The sequence below is a fragment of the Rutidosis leptorrhynchoides genome, chromosome 4, assembly GCF_046630445.1.
Source record: "Rutidosis leptorrhynchoides isolate AG116_Rl617_1_P2 chromosome 4, CSIRO_AGI_Rlap_v1, whole genome shotgun sequence".
Classification (NCBI taxonomy): domain Eukaryota; kingdom Viridiplantae; phylum Streptophyta; class Magnoliopsida; order Asterales; family Asteraceae; genus Rutidosis; species Rutidosis leptorrhynchoides.
The window spans coordinates 532,919,861-532,937,776 of NC_092336.1; the positions used below are offsets into that span (position 1 = coordinate 532,919,861).

General features: G+C 32.8%; 1 non-coding gene across 1 annotated transcript; it reads right to left on the minus strand.

Moving 5' to 3' along the window:
* Positions 1-815: 815 nt before the first annotated feature.
* LOC139845989 (small nucleolar RNA R71) lies at positions 816-922 on the minus strand. The gene has a single exon (XR_011758738.1). It is a non-coding gene; the product is annotated as a small nucleolar RNA R71 (small nucleolar RNA).
* Between the last annotated feature and the right edge of the window lie 16,994 nt (positions 923-17,916).

The following is a 17,916-nucleotide window of genomic DNA, read 5'->3' on the forward strand; positions in this document are numbered from 1 at the left end:
GGCGAGTTGTGGGCTTCCGATTTAAAGGGTCCTGGCTATCTGCTGCATCTATTGGCTATTCGAAACGTGGGCAAAATCAGAAAAGTCTATTAATTTGATAACTTATATAATTTTTATATTTATAACTAATAGGATATTCAGTGAATGCACCGAGCAAAACGTTCACCACCTTTCATACGTTCACCTCCTGTAACCAGATGAAGACATCTAGCCAATATTGTTGCCGTTGATTTTTCTTTAGAATCGTCATCTAGTCGAACAAGTTCTCCAACTCAAATTTCCGATAATCCATTTTTTGAACCCGACTTCACAATTGAGAACCCAGAGTATATTCAGGGACAATTCCAAGATCAAGAACCACTAATAATTCCTCCTGAATCACAAACCGTTAAATCAGAATCTTCTAGTGATTCAGATTCAACAAATTCAAAAATGGAAATAACAAAACCTCAAAGCGTGGAAGACCGAATGAGAGCCATACGCACGGGCCAACGTCACGTCATTAATCAGCCAGATGTTAGAGCATCATATTTTGAAATCAAAGGACAAATCCTACACATGATCACCAATAAGTGCCAATTTGGTGGTACAACAAAAGAAGATCCAAACGAACATCTTCGAACTTTTAATAGGATTTGTAATCTATTTAAAATCCGAGAAGTTGAGGATGAAACTATTTATCTTATGTTGTTTCCCTGGACTTTAAAGGGAGAAGCCAAAGATTGGTTAGAATCGTTACCTGAAGGAACGATTGACACATGGGATTTTTAGTTGAGAAATTTCTTCAAAGATTCTTTCCGGCATCTAAAGCCGTGAGACTTCAAGGAGAAATTGCCACGTTCGTGCAAAAGCCAAATGAAACGTTATATGAAGCATGGACAAGATTCGGAAGGATGTTGAGAGGCTATCCTCAACACGGTTTAGATACTTTTCAAATAGTGCAAATTTTCTATAAAGGTGTCGACATCACCACACGAAAAGACATCGACACAGCAGCTGGTGGTTCCATTATGAAGAAAACCGCAACCGAAGCTCACAAGATAATTGATAACACATCATCCCACTCTCATGAGTGGAATCAGGAAAAAGATATTTTTCATTCATTTAAAGCGGCTAGAACCGATTCTAGCCATAACTTTGATTCCGTTTCCGCAAAAATAGATGCTTTCGAGAGACGAATAGAAAAGATGACTAAAGATATTTACGCAATACGAATCAGTTGTGAGCAATGCGGTGGACCACACTTAACGAAAGATTGTAATGTTGAACAAACGATGGAACAGCGTGAGAATGTTTCCTACATGAACCAAAGGCCATGAAATAATTATCAGAATAATTATCAACCGCCAAGGCTAAACTTCAATCGAAATCAAAACATTCTTTACAATCCAAATGGACCCAACAATAACTCGTACAACCAACAAGGTCCGAATAACCAAGCAACTCAAAACAACACTTTCAATCAACAAAGACCTAGTTTATATAAACCACCACAACAAACTGAAGAGAAAAAGTCAAATCTGGAAGAAATGGTACAAAAGCTAGTTGAATCTCAAACACAATTTATTGCAACTCAAACCTAAACGAATGAGAGGTTTGATCAGTCATTTAGAACTCAACAAGCTTCCATTTTGAATCTAGAAAAACACGTAGGTACTCTTGCTAGCATGATGAGTGAGAGGGAACAAGGAAATCTATCGAGTAATAATGAAGTAAATCCTCGGAATGAAAATGTTAACATGGTATCAACAAATTCTGAAAAACCAACACCAGAAGATGGGAAGGTTTTAGATGTGAGTAACAATGAAGAAGTTAAACCACCACCACCATCCGAGTATGTAAATCCAGTGGTGGCACCATACAGACCACCCATCCCGTTTCCAAGAAAAGGAGTTGAGTATGAGAAAGTAATAGGTAATAAAGTTTGTGATACCTTTGGAAAGAAGAAGAATAATAAGAAAGTACAAGAAACTAAAACTGTAAAGATAAACCCGGTGAAGACAGTTCCACTAAAACTTTCACCCAGGTTAGGTGATCCAGGTGAATTTATTATTCCTTGTCTACTTAGTGATTGTGTTATGTATGATGCACTAACAGATTTAGGTGCAAGTGTGAGTGTTATGCCTCTTTCATTATATAAGAGATTAGGAGTAGGTGAGTTAAGTCCAACGGATATGAGTGTTCGACTCCTTGATCAAACCATTAAGTACCCAATTGGAATTGCTGACAACCTACACGTTCAAGTAGGTAATTTAACCTTTCTAGTCGAATTCATTATCATTGACATAGAAGAGGACTCAAACATTCCTCTAATTTTAGGTCGACCATTCTTAGCGTCCACCGGGCCGTTATTTGATGTAAGAAAGGGTAGAATGACACTTAGTAATGATGAGAAATCGATCACCTTTATGATTCGAAAGTCTAAATCTCCACCAACCAAAATCGTTGAACCAGCAAAAACGATTGGTAAGAACCATGTTGTTTTACCAACTCCAACGGTAGTGCTTAACAATAATAAAACGCCTAAGTGTGGGGAAAATAAAACAACACCTAATGATGACCTGATAACAAAGAACCCCGTTGTTGATACGAAATTAAATGACACCGTTATTAACAGTTCAATGAAGAAACTTTATAAATGGGTTTACGATGCTAGAATTAAGGGAAACTTTAAGTTATGTAACCGGTTAGTATCCAATCTGTCGCCTAAAGAAAAGGCGAAACTAGTTGAATTTGTGGATAATACAGAAGAAGTCGGCCACTGGCTTAAAGCAAAAGTCACAGATATGCAAGTTGATTATGGTCCAAGAGAAATTGACGATGAAGTTAATCACAATTTCAACACCATAGTTACCTAAGTGTGGGGAGACTCAAATGTTCTAAAAAGAAAATGTTGTCTAGAGTTAGTTGTTCTGTTCTCGTGTAGTTCCGAGAATGGAATCCGATTGGTCTTTTCCACTAGCAGACACTAAAGAACTAGTTTTCTCCCCCCATTCTGAATGTTTTTTTGTTTTGTAGGTTTTATATGAAATTAATATGCTTTTTAAATTTAAGTTTTGTGTGATTTTAAAAACAAAAATTTACTTTATTTAATTAAGTTTAAAAAAAATGATTTTTAAAATTCGTCGTGAGTTAAACACTAGGTCATGGAACCGAAATTGCTTTACCCGAGGGCGGGGCGAAAAATTTTGTTATCATTATTTTTAATTTTATTGATCTAAAGTATACTAAAAAAAAAACCCCAAAAATATTTGCTTTTAAAACAATCGCTTTAAAAATGACAAATTTTAAATTTTGTCGAGGGACGGACTAGGTAAACATACCGAAACTACCTAAAGTAAAAGGAAACAAAATTTTAAAAAATTATTCATTTAAATTGTTTTAATAAATAAAGGTTTTATAAAATATATATATATATATATATATATATATATATATATATATATATATATATATATATATATATATATATATATATATATATATATATATATATATGTTTGTAGTTTATCTTATGTACAAAACAGGGTAAAACAAAGCACTTTCAAAGACTGACATTAAAGTTCAGCAAAAGCTACTAATTTTGACGATAAGACGCAAAACATATGTGAAATTACAACAAAAGGAATGAACGATGAGGCGCGCCATCTATCATTCGACGACCTTAGTAATTACAAACTAGGTATTTTTAATCACTTTTCTACACTAATCACCCTCATTAATTTATAATTATAGTCTGATTTCATGCAATTGAGGGCATTGCATGATCTCAAGTGTGGGAAAGGGTTATAAATTCTCTCGGGTTTACACTTGGTTTAATTGCCAAATTTTGTGAAAATTTAAAAATTTTCAACTAAATGAATTCAAAATCATGTTTATACATATTTATGAACGATGAAAACTAGGTGTTAATACCGAAATTATCGTTACCTCGGAAAGGACATAAATTAAGAAACACCCTAAAACGCTTGAATTCATTTAACATAGAATAAAGGAGAATAAAAAGGCAAAGAAAAAAACTAAGTGTGGGGAGAATGTACCAAGTTATTCAATAAAACTATCTATCACATGTTTCTGTAAAGTTTATTGCAGGTGCTTTTGTTTTGAACTAAATTAACTATTTTACCCGTAATATTATAATAAAGATAAAAGAAAAGATGGATCTACACGATGAATCAATTCCATCATTAAAAGGAAGTAAAGTGTTCCGAAAAAGACACGCACTTCTTGATTTAGGTCAGGAAGTTGTCGTCCAGACCAGCTGTAGGTTGACGAAAAATCTAGAAAAGTCATCTCTAAAATCAGCAGAAAATCCACGGACCTCAGCATCAAACAGGGTCGCAATGTGGTCAGACTTATCCTAACCATGAGAGGATCTGTCTCATAAAATGGGGAGGGCGCCGTGCAAATTAGCTTGATAAGACTAATGAATCAGACCCCCAGAAAGGATAATCTCCTAAAAGATTAAAAATCAGCATTTAAGCCTGATATTACTCAATCCTTGAGATTGACCTTAAAGATTGAGAATTACAAACTCATGGAATTCGATGATATCTAAACTCGAGCTTGAACGAGAAAATATTTTGATCAAATTAAAACCGATTTGTTTTCTGAAAAACTATTTTTAATGCGTTCATTACCATTGAACGTAAAATCCTAGGAATTCACCTGGAATTTATTAGGTCACCTGAACCAAATCAGGTGTCAACCGTAAGAACGGTGGTTGCATAGCATGGTCGGAGACATGACCTTGTACTAGACCGAAAAACTATAGGGTGATCTTTACTATTGCTCCTACAAAGGATAGTAATTGCATCCGACACGATATAGACCATAATCAAAAGCATATCACGGGACATTGCCTTAACAATTGGTTGTTCAACGCTTTCCTTTATAACCGGACGGTAGTTTACCGAAAGGTAATATACGGAACAAGTAAACTGGATGTGTGCTTTCCGATACAGGGATAGCAGTGGATTACACGAACCTAAACGTTTTTAGCCAAAACATTGATCCACTAATATATTTTGCAACACCGATGGTGGGTCAAATCAGAAAACTAATTGAGGGTAAAGCTAGATTGAATTTTCAAAAGATCAAATGTTTTCATAAAGATCCAATTTCCTTAAAGGATCTAAATTTTCATAGTCATGTGGGACTGTAAACCACATTGTTACTATCATTGTTTATATCGCCGTATCAAAATCACTGATGTATAAGACTAATGAATCAGATCCCCCGAAAGGATAATCTCCTTAAAGATCAACAATCAGCTTTTAAGACTGATATTACTCAATCCTTGAGATTGACTTTTAAAGATTGAGAATTTAAACTCATGGAGATGATATCTAAACTCGAGCTTGAACGAGAAAATATTTTGATCAAAATTACAAACCGATTTGTTTTCTGAAAACCCATTTTTAATGCGTTCATTACCATTGAACGTAAAATCCTACGAATTTACCTGGAATTCATTAGGTCACCTGAACTAAATCGGGTGTCAACCGTAAGAACGGTGGTTGCATAGCATTGTTGAAGACAGGACCTTGTGTCAGACCGAAAAACTATAGGGTGATCTTTACTATTGCTCCTACAAAGGATAGTAATTGCATCCGATACGATATAGACTATAATTAAAAGCATGTCACGGGACATTGCCTTAACAGTTGCTTGTTCAACGCTTTACTTTACAATCGGACGGTAGTTTACCGAAAGGTAATATACGGAACAAGTATACTGGACGTGTTGCTTTTCCAATACAAGGTTAGCAAGTGGGTGACACAAAACCGCAAGTTTTGAGCTAAAATTTTCAAATCTGAAACCCACAAAACCCACAAAAACAATTTGCAAACACCGGTGAAGGGTTATTCCGGAAAACTTATCTAGGATAAAAGCTAGATTGAATTTTCAAAAGATCAAATATTTCCATAAAGATCCAATTTCCTAAAGGATCTAAATTTTCATAGTCATGTGGGACTGTAAACCACATCGTTACTACCATTATTTATACCGCCGTATAAAAATCACTGATGTACAAAGTGTGAAGAATAAAGAAGTGATTCTAGTATTTTTATTTCAAGACTATATTGCTTGAGGACAAGCAACGCTCAAGTGTGGAAATATTTGATAATGCTAAAAACGAACATATATTTCATAGCATTATCCCTCAAGAAAGACAAGCTTTTAGTTGCAATTGTTCTATTTACAAGTGATATTCGTTTAAATAATAAAAGGTGAAGACAAAAGAAAGATTCAACGATTTGAAGACGCAAACGACCAAAAAGCTCAAAAGTACAAAGTACAATCAAAGTGGTTCAAATTATTAATGAGAAACGTCTAAAAGTTACAAGAGTACGAGCCGCAAAACGCAAAGTACAAGATATTAAATTGTACGCAAGGACGTTCAAAAATCCGGAACCGGGACCAGAGTCAACTCTCAACGCTCGACGCAACGGACTAAAAATTACAAGTCAACTATGCACATGAGTATCATATAATATATAATTAATTCTTAAAATTATATATATATATTATATTATATATAAAACCGCCGGCAAATAAACAAACAAAAGATTGTGAGCTGTATTCTTGCACCATGCGATCGCATGGCCTGGAGGCCTAATTCCCATGCGATCGCATGGCTTACTTTTTCTGGCCACACTCCCATAAAAAGCAGTTTGGTGCTCGAGCAAAACATACCATCTATCCTCTCTATCTCACAGAGATATATATATATATATATATATATATATATATATATATATATATATATATATATATATATATATATATATATATATATATAATTATATTTTAATTTTAATTTTAATTTTAATTTAAGATTAATAATAATAAGGGTATGTTAGCGAATGTTGTAAGTGTGTAAGTCGAAATTCTGTCCGTGTAACGCTACGCTATTATTAATCATTGTAAGTTATGTTCAACCTTTTTAAATTATTGTCTCATAGCTAAGTTATTATTATGCTTATTTAATGCCGAAGTAATCGTGATATTGGACTAAATATTAAAGATGGGATAATTGGGCTTTGGACCATAATTGGGGTTTGGATAAAAGAACGACACTTGTGGAAATTAGACTATGGGCTATTAATGGGCTTTATATTAACTAAATGATACCTCATTAATTTAATATATAGACTTATAATTTGACGTATTTATATATAACCACATACGATTGACTGGGTACGGTGGGCGGGATATCTATAAATACCAATAATTATTCATTTGACCGGACACGAAAATGGATTAATAGTCAATGGACTCGTTGAAACAGGGGTGAATTACATACACGGGTAATTGGTGTAATTGTTAACAAAGTAGTAAAACCTTGGATTACACGCAGTCGATAACCTGGTGTATTCATTAAACAAAGTATTAAGACCTTGTTACAATTCGAATCCCCAATTAGTTGGAATATTTGACTTCGGGTATAAGGATAATTTGACGAAAACTCTCGCACTTTATATTTATGACTGATGGACTATTATGGACAAAACCGTATGGACATATCGAATAATCCAGGACAAAGGACAATTAACCCATGGTAATAAATTAAAATCAACACGTTAAACATCATGATTATGGAAGTTTAAATAAGCATAATTCCTTTATTTCATATTTTATCGCACTTTTATTTACTGTCATTTTATTTAATTGCACTTTTAATTATCGTACTTTTTAATTATCGTAATTTTATTTATTGTCATTTTATATATCGCATTTTAATTTATCGCAATTTCATTTATCGCTTTAAAATAAGTTATTTTTATTTTTAATATTTTACTTTAGGTTTTAACTGCGACTAAAGTAATAAAATCGACAAACCGGTCATTAAACTTTAAAAACTCCCTTTTATAATAATAATACTACTTATTTATATAGTTATACAAATATAGTTTTTAAAAATATAGCGTTAAACTTGGCTAGCTCCCTGTGGAACGAACCGGACTTACTAAAAACTACACTACTGTACGATTAGGTACACTGCCTATAAGTGTTGTAGCAAGGTTTAGGTATATTCATTCTATAAATAAATAAATAACTTGTGTAAAATTGTATCGTATTTAATAGTATTTCCTAGTAAAATATAAGCTATTTCGTATACACCCCTACGCACATCAAGTATTTTTGGCGCCGCTGCCGGGGAACTGCTTAAACGCCGGAAGCGAAACGCTATATATATATATATATATATATATATATATATATATATATATATATATATATATATATATATATATATATATATATATAAAGATTTTTAATTTACTTTTGTTTATAAAAACTAATAGGTAGTTTTTTTTGTAAAAATATAAGTTTTTATTTATTTTATATAAATACTTTATATATTTATAAAACAGAAAATTAAAAACAGAAAAAAAAACTGTAAACGGGCTACACTGTAGCAGCCCAAACAATCTGGCCCGATTTCCTAATTCATGCGACCACATGAACATTTAACTACCACTCCATGCGATCGCATGGAGTGATTTGACTGCCCTGTTCCTAGTACGTACGAAATTAGGGTTAAGTTTATTATTAATTATTATTATTTAACCCTAATTAGGTTTTAATTATTTAATTAGTTTTTAATATTAGTTTTAGTTTTATTATTTAAATTGTAATATTAAGTTTTAATAGTTTTATTAGTTATATAAAATTGATACTTTTATAAAATAAATATTATAAAAATAATATTTTTATAAAAATTGTATTTTTATAAATTTAAGTTTCTTTTTATATTTATATCTTTTTAATCGTTTATTCGCAATATTTATATTTTTCACTCGTAATTAGTTTTAATATAGTTTTTGCCGTAGTTATTTTTATTTCTAGATTTTTAGGCTTTGCCGTAAAATCCCTTAAGTGCTTTTTCTTTAGACTAAGATATAGGTGCTTTAGAATTTTGCGACGCCGTTTTATAAATTTTAGTACCTTTTTAAGTAATTGTCGTTTTGGATATAGAATTCCTTTTAAGCTTTAATACCTTTAGACGTAACTTTTACTATTTAGTTTTTAGACTTTTAAGTTTCGACGCGCTAAGTTCTTTTTATTATTTTTCGACCTTTTATTTTTCGACGTTTTTCGAAGCGCTCTTTTTCTTTCTTATTTCTCGCCGCTCTAGTTTTTAGGACATAGAATTTTCTATTTCTTCTCTAAAATTTCTTTAAACTTCAACGAAAAATTATTTTAAGTGGTTAAATTGATAGACATCCAAAATTTTCTGGTTCGTAGTAATAGTTGGATTTGTTAGTGGCGAGTTGTGGGCTTCCGATTTAAAGGGTCCTGGCTACCTGCTGCATCTATTGGCTATTCGAAACGTGGGCAAAATCAGAAAAGTCTATTAATTTGATAACTTATATAATTTTTATTTTTATAACTAATAGGATATTCAGTGAATGCACCGAGCAAAACGTTCACCACCTTTTATACGTTCACCACCTGTAACTCGATCAAGACATCTAGCCAATATTGTCGCCGTTGATTTTTCTTTAGAATCGTCATCCAGTCAACCAAGTACTCCAATTCAAATTTCTGATAATCCATTCTTTGAACCCGACCTCACAATTGAGAACCCGGAACATATTCAGGACAATTCAGAGATCCTGAACCATTAATCTTTCCTTCGGAACCACCAATCATTCAAACAGAGATTGTCGAGGAACAAACCATTAAATCAGAATCCTCTAGTGATTCAGATTCAACAAATTCAATCATGGAAAATCTGGAACCTCTAAGTATGGAAGACCGAATGCGAGCTAAACGCACTGGCCAAGGTCACGCAATTACTCAACCTGACATTAATGCGCCAGATTATGAAATCAAAGGACAAATCCTACACATGGTAACTAATCAATGCCAATTTAGTGGTGCGCCGAAGGAAGATTGATAATGCTAAAAACGAACATATATTTCATAGCATTATTCCTCAAGAAAGACAAGCTTTTAGTTGCAATTGTTCTATTTACAAGTGATATTCGTTTAAATAATAAAAGGTGAAGACAAAAGACAGATTCGACGATTTGAAGACGCAAACGACCAAAAAGCTCAAAAGTACAAAAGACAATCAAAAAGGTTCCAATTATTGATAAGAAACGTCTCGAAATCACAAGAGTACAAGATTCAAAACGCAAAGTACAAGATATTAAATTATACGCAAGGACGTTCGAAAATCCGGAACCGGGACTAGAGTCAACTCTTAACGCTCGACGCAACGGACTAAAAATTACAAGTTAACTATGTATATAAATATAATATAATATATAATTAATTATATTAATTATATATATATTATATATATATATTAAAAAGTGTCGACAGCCAGAAACTCCAAGGGAGTAAATTGAAAATACCTCTCCGCGACTCGCGGAGTTTAAAGGGGTTTTTGCCGCGAGTCGCGGAGCCCCAAAAATCAAATCTGGCTATAAAGCCAACCGAATTCTGATCGAATTTTACATCCATATTTTTCATCTCTCTCTCAATATATACGAGTAATATATATTTATATTTATAATTTATATTTTAATTTTAATTATAATTCTAATAATAAGGGTATGTTAGCGAATGTTGTAAGGGTGTAAGTCGAAATTCTGTCCGTGTAACGCTACGCTATTTTTAATCATTGTAAGTTATGTTCAACCTTTTTATATTAATGTCTCGTAGCTAAGTTATTATTATGCTTATTTAAAACGAGGTAATCATGATGTTGGGCTAATTACTAAAATTGGGTAATTGGGCTTTGTACCATAATTGGGGTTTGGACAAAAGAACGACACTTGTGGAAACTAGGCTATGGGCTATTAATGGGCTTTATATTTGTTTAACTAAATGAAAGTTTGTTAATGTTAATATAAAGATTTACAATTGGGCGTCCCTATAAATTACCATATACACTCGATCGGACACGATGGGCGGGGTATTTATATGTACGAATAATCGTTCATTTAACCGGACACGGGAATGGATTAATAGCCACTAGAATAATTAAAACAGGGGTGAAATTACATTCAAGGGTAATTGGTGTAATTGTTAACAAAGTAGTAAAACCTTGGTTTACACGCAGTCGATAACCTGGTGTATTCATTAAACAAAGTATTAAAACCTTGTTACAATTCGAATCCCCAATTAGTTGGAATATTTATCTTCGGGTATAATAATAATTTGACAAGGACACTTGCAATTTATATTTATGACTGATGGACTGTTATGGACAAAAACCAGACGGACATATTGAATAATCCAGGACAAAGGACAATTAACCCATGGGCATAAAACTAAAATCAACACGTCAAACATCATGATTACGGAAGTTTAAATAAGCATAATTCTTTTATTTCATATTTAATTTCCTTTATTTTATATTTAATTGCACTTCTAATTATCGCACTTTTATTTATTGTTATTTTATTTTATCGCACTTTTAATTATCGTACTTTTAATTATCGCAATTTAATTTTATCGCATTTTTATTATTCGCAATTTCATTATCGTTATTTACTTTACGCTTTAATTTAAAGTCTTGTATTTATTTTATATTTTACATTAGGTTTTAACTGCGACTAAAGTTTTAAAATCGACAAACCGGTCATTAAACGGTAAAAACCCCTCTTTATAATAATAATATTACTTATATATATATTTGTATTTTTATAAAAGTAAACTAATATAGCGTTGAGCTTTGCTTAAAGATCTCCCTGTGGAACGAACCGGACTTACTAAAAACTACACTACTGTACGATTAGGTACACTGCCTATAAGTGTTGTAGCAAGGTTTAAGTATATCCATTCTATAAATAAATAAATATCTTGTGTAAAATTGTATCGTATTTAATAGTATTTTCTGCTAAAAATTAATAGTATTTTATACCCCTCTGCTTTGACATCAAGTATTTTTGGCGCCGCTGCCGGGGACTTTATCTTAAAAGCCGGAAGCGCAACGCTAATATATATAAAAAAAAAAAAGATTTTTATCTACTTTTATTAAAAGTCGTTTTTGTAAAAATTACGTTTTAATTATTCAAAAATATAAAAAGAAAAACAAAAATATAAGTATTTTTAGGATTTTGTTAAATATTTAAGTTTTATAAGTTTCTTTATCTTTATTTTAATTTATAAAAATATAAATTTTATTAAAAATCGTGTATTTAAATTAAAAACAGAAAACAAAATAAAAATAAAAAAAAATATAAAGAAAAACGCGTGAAAACAAAACCTGTCAACTGATTTCTGGATCCCCGCGACTCGCGGGGTTTTACTCTTTATTTGCCGCGACTCGCGGAGGGTTCCTGACACACGGACAAAACCCTAATCACGGGTTTTAATTTATTATTATTATTAATAATTACTTAATTATTATTATTATTATTAATTTTAGTTTTATTTTTACTTTTTACTTTATATTTATGTATTTTGTTAAATTAGTTTTATTAAAATTGTAAAATTAGTAGTTTAATAAAATAAAAATATAAAAATAATATTTTTATAAAAATTGTAATTTTTACAACTTTTTGTATATTTTTATATTTTGTACCTTTTTAATCGTTGTAGCGTAATATTTGTATTTTTAGCTCATAATTAATTTTAAACTTAGTTTTTGCTATAGTTATTTTTACTCCTAGATTTTTAGGCTTTGCCGTAGAATTCCTTAAGTGCTTTTTCTTTAGACTAAGATTTAGGTGCTTTAGAATTTTGCGACGCCTTTTTAAGTTTTAGTTTCTTTTTAAGTTATTTCCATTTGGGATTTATTTTTTTCCTGTAAGCTTTAATATTTTTAGACCTTTTACTATGTATCAATTATCATTTCAATTAGTAATTTCAATTTGCGATTATAATTTTAAGTTAGTTATAGTAATAAGATTAAATTAGTTAAGTATTTTTAAGTTTTTATAAGTTTCTTTTATTTTTCCGTCACCTTTTATTTTTCAACCATTTTTTTCTTTTTCGACCTTTTTCGACGAACTCTTTTTCTCTCTTATTTCTCGCCATTCTAGTTTTTAGGACTTAGAATTTTATTCTACTTCTTATCTAAATTTCTTAAAATTACGAAAATTTATTTTAAGTGGTTAAATTGATAGACATCAAAATTTTCTGGTTCGTAGTAATAGTTGGATTTGTACGTGGACCGGGTTATTGGAGCCAAACAGTCCTCAATTATATTGAGACCAAACGAATCCTGCCCCTCTGCTGCATCTTTTGGCTATTCGAAACGTGGGCAAAATCAGAAAAGTCTATTGATTGGATAACTTATTATAATTTTTCTTTCCTTTTAAAAACTAATAGGATATTCTGTGAATGCACCGAGCAAGACGTTCATCACCTTTTGTACGTTCACCACCTGTAACTCGATCAAGACATCGTTTAACAAATATAACCGCCGTTGATTTTTCTTTAGAATCGTCATCCAGTCGACCAAGTACTTCAGTTCAAATTACCGATAATCCATTTTTTGAAACAAACCTCACAATTGAGAATCCAGAAAATATTCAGGAACGGTTCATAGATCCTGAACCACTAAACTTTCCTCCGGAACCACCAATCATTCAAACAGAGATTGTTGAGGAACGAACTATTAAATCAGAATCATCTAGTGATACCGAGTCAACAAATTCAATTATGGAGAATCTGGAACCTTTAAGTATGGAAGACCGAATGAGAGCTAAACGCACTGGCCAAGGTCACGCAATTACTCATCCAGACATTAATGCGCCAGATTATGAAATCAAAGGACAAATTTTACACATGGTGACTAATCAATGCCAATTTAGTGGTGCGCCGAAGGAAGATCCAAATGAACATCTACGTACCTTTAATAGGATCTGCACACTATTTAAAATACGAGAAGTGGAGGATGAACAAATATATCTCATGTTATTTCCCTGGACTTTAAAGGGAGAAGCCAAAGATTGGTTGGAATCGTTACCTGAAGGGGCGATCGATACATGGGACGTTTTAATTGACAAATTTCTTAAACAATTTTTTCCTGCATCTAAAGCCGTAAGACTTCAAGCAGAAATTGTTACGTTCACACAGAAGCCAAATGAAACTCTATATGAGGCGTGGACAAGATATGGAAAATTGTTAAGAGGATGTCCGCAACATGGTTTAGACACCTGTCAAATAGTACAAATATTTTACCAAGGATGCGACATCACTACAAGAAAAGACATAGATATAGCAGCTGGTGGTTCGATTATGAAGAAAACCGAAACTGATGCTTACAAAATTATTGATAACACTGCTTCCCACTCACATGAGTGGCACCAAGAAAAAGATATCATTAGATCATCTAAAGCAGCTAGAGCCGATTCTAGCCATGACTTAGATTCCATTTCCGCAAAGATAGATGCTGTGGAGAGACGAATGGAAAAGATGACTAAGGATATTCATGCTATACGAATTAGTTGTGAGCAGTGTGGAGGACCACATTTGACAAAAGATTGTCTCAGTATTGAATTAACAATGGAACAAAGAGAGAATATTTCATACATAAACCAAAGGCCTGGAAATAATTATCAGAATAATTATCAACCGCCAAGACCGATTTACAATCAAAACCAGAACTATAACCGAAATATTCCATACAACAACCAACAAGGTCCTAGCAATCAACAAGTATCCAATAATACTTACAATCAGCAAAGACCTAATTTTCAAAACAAACCACCACAACAAACCGATGATAAAAAGCCGAATTTAGAAGATATGATGACAAAGCTAGTTGAGACTCAAACGCAGTTTTTCACATCTCAAAAACAAACAAATGAACAAAATGCTCAAGCATTTAGAAATCAACAAGCTTCTATTCAAAATCTGGAACAAGAAGTAAGTAACCTAGCAAGGTTAATAGGTGAAAGAAAACCGGGAAGTCTACCTAGCGATACAAACGCTAACCCCCGGAATGAAACAGCTAAAGCTATTACCACAAGAAGTGGTACAACACTTAAACCACCTGAAATACCTGTAACTTCTGATGAAACTATTCCTACTCCACAAGAACCACAACCTGATCAAGATAAGGAAAAAGAACCGGTAGTTGAAAAGGTTAATGAAGATAACACAGTTAAGGATAAACCTTATGTTAAACCATACCAACCACCACTTCCTTATCCGAGTAAAATGAAGAAAGAAAAACTTGAAGCCGAGCAATCCAAATTCTTGGATATGTTTAAACAGATAAATGTAAATCTTCCTTTCATTGATGTGATTTCAGGAATGCCAAGATATGCTAAATTCTTGAAAGATCTAATCACGAATAGAAAGAAAATGGAAGAACTCTCGGCTGTTACTATGAATGCTAATTGTTCAGCAGTGCTGTTGAATAAGATACCAGAAAAACTATCTGATCCAGGAAGTTTCACAATTCCATGTTTTCTGGGTAGTCTTAGTTCAATAGAAGCATTGGCAGACTTAGGTGCTAGTATAAATCTAATGCCGTATTCACTATACGCTAAATTAGACCTTGGAGAATTGAAACCAACAAGAATAAGCATACAACTAGCCGATAGATCAATAAAATATCCTAGAGGGATAATGGAGAACATGCTAGTTAAAGTTGGTACTTTAGTATTCCCAGTAGATTTTGTTGTTTTGGACATGGAAGAAGATTCTCAAGTTCCTCTCATATTAGGAAGACCATTCTTAAACACGGCTAAAGCAATGATAGACGTGTTCGGTAAGAAACTGACCCTAAGTATAGAGGATGAGAGTGTTACCTTTTCAGTGGATAGAGCAATGCAACAACCACAATCTGCAGATGATACATGTTATTATATTAAAACTATAGATGCACATGCAGAATTATTAGAAGAATTTCCAGAATTACAAGGAACAGGAGAATGTTCTTTAGGAGAAGGTAATGAACCAATTGATGAAGCTGAAATGTTAGCTACACTTATAGCTAATGGATATGAACCAACAACAGAAGAAATTCAAATGCTAAAAGAAGAAGACAGATATCGATATAAATCATCGATAGAAGAACCTCCGAAATTAGAGTTAAAGCCACTTCCAAACCATTTGGAATACGCTTATTTACATGGTGAATCTGAATTACCTGTAATAATATCGTCTTCTCTTACTGAAAATGAGAAATCACAACTCATTTCTGTGTTGAAAGCTCATAAACCAGCCATTGCATGGAAGATTCATGATATTAAAGGAATAAGTCCTTCGTATTGCACACATAAAATCCTTATGGAAGAAGGTCATAAAACGTATGTGCAACGCCAACGAAGACTAAATCCTAATATGCAAGATGTAGTTAAGAAAGAGATTATTAAACTGCTAGATGCAGGTTTGATATATCCAATTTCTGATAGTCCATGGGTAAGCCCAGTTCAATGCGTGCCTAAGAAGGGTGGCATGACTGTCATTACAAATGAGAAAAATGAGCTTATTCCTACTAGGACTGTAACAGGATGGCGTGTATGTATTGATTATAGAAAATTAAATGACGCCACCAGAAAAGATCACTTTCCCTTACCTTTCATTGATCAAATGTTGGAAAGATTAGCCGGAAATAGTTACTATTGTTTTCTAGATGGATTTTCCGGATATTTTCAAATTCCAATAGCACCCGAAGATCAAGAGAAAACCACATTCACGTGCCCTTATGGTACTTTTGCTTACAAACGCATGCCATTTGGACTTTGCAACGCCCCTGCAACCTTTCAAAGGTGTATGATGGCGATTTTTCACGACATGATAGAAGAATGCATGGAAGTATTCATGGATGACTTTTCAGTCTTCGGTGATACATTTAAATCATGTCTAGTAAATCTGGAACGAATGCTAATTAGATGCGAAAAATCAAATCTAGTACTTAATTGGGAGAAATGCCATTTCATGGTTAAAGAAGGCATAGTTCTTGGACATAAAATTTCAAAAGAAGGAATTGAAGTGGATAGAGCTAAAGTAGATGTAATTGCTAAACTTCCACATCCCACCAATGTTAGAGGAGTTAGGAGTTTTCTAGGGCATGCCGGTTTTTACCGACGTTTCATAAAAGATTTTTCTAAAATTGCCACTCCTATGAATAAACTCCTAGAAAAGGATGCACCATTCATCTTTTCAGATGAATGTATCAAATCTTTTAATATTCTTAAAGAAAAACTCACTAATGCACCGATCATGATAACACCAAATTGGAATCTACCATTTGAACTAATGTGCGATGCAAGTGATTTTGCAATGGGAGCCGTTTTAGGACAAAGGATTGAAAAACGATTTCAACCTATATATTATGCTAGTAAGACATTACAAGGAGCACAAACGAACTATACAACTACTGAAAAAGAACTCCTTGCTATTGTCTTTGCTTTTGACAAATTTCGATCATATCTCGTTCTAGCAAAAACGGTGGTCTATACCGACCATTCTGCTCTTAGATACCTATTTTCAAAACAAGATGCTAAACCAAGATTAATCCGTTGGATTTTACTCTTACAAGAGTTTGATATTGAAATCCGAGATAAAAAAGGAGCAGAAAATCTCGCCGCTGATCATCTTTCTCGTCTTGAAAATCCCGAATTAGAAGTTCTGAATGAATCAGCCATACAAGACAACTTTCCTGATGAATATCTATTGAAGATAGATTATAAAGAAATCCCATGGTTTGCAGACTATGCAAACTACTTAGTTTGTGGATTCCTTGAAAAAGGATTATCATACCAAAGACGAAAGAAATTCTTCAGTGATATAAAACACTATTTCTGGGAAGATCCACATCTGTTTAAAAGTTGTCCCGATGGAATAATACGCCGATGTGTATTTGGAGATGAAGCTAGTAAAATTTTAAACCATTGTCACACAGGACCAACAGGAGGGCATTATGGGCCTCAACTAACAGCAAGAAAAGTTTATGAAGCTGGATTCTATTGGCCTACAATTTACAAAGAC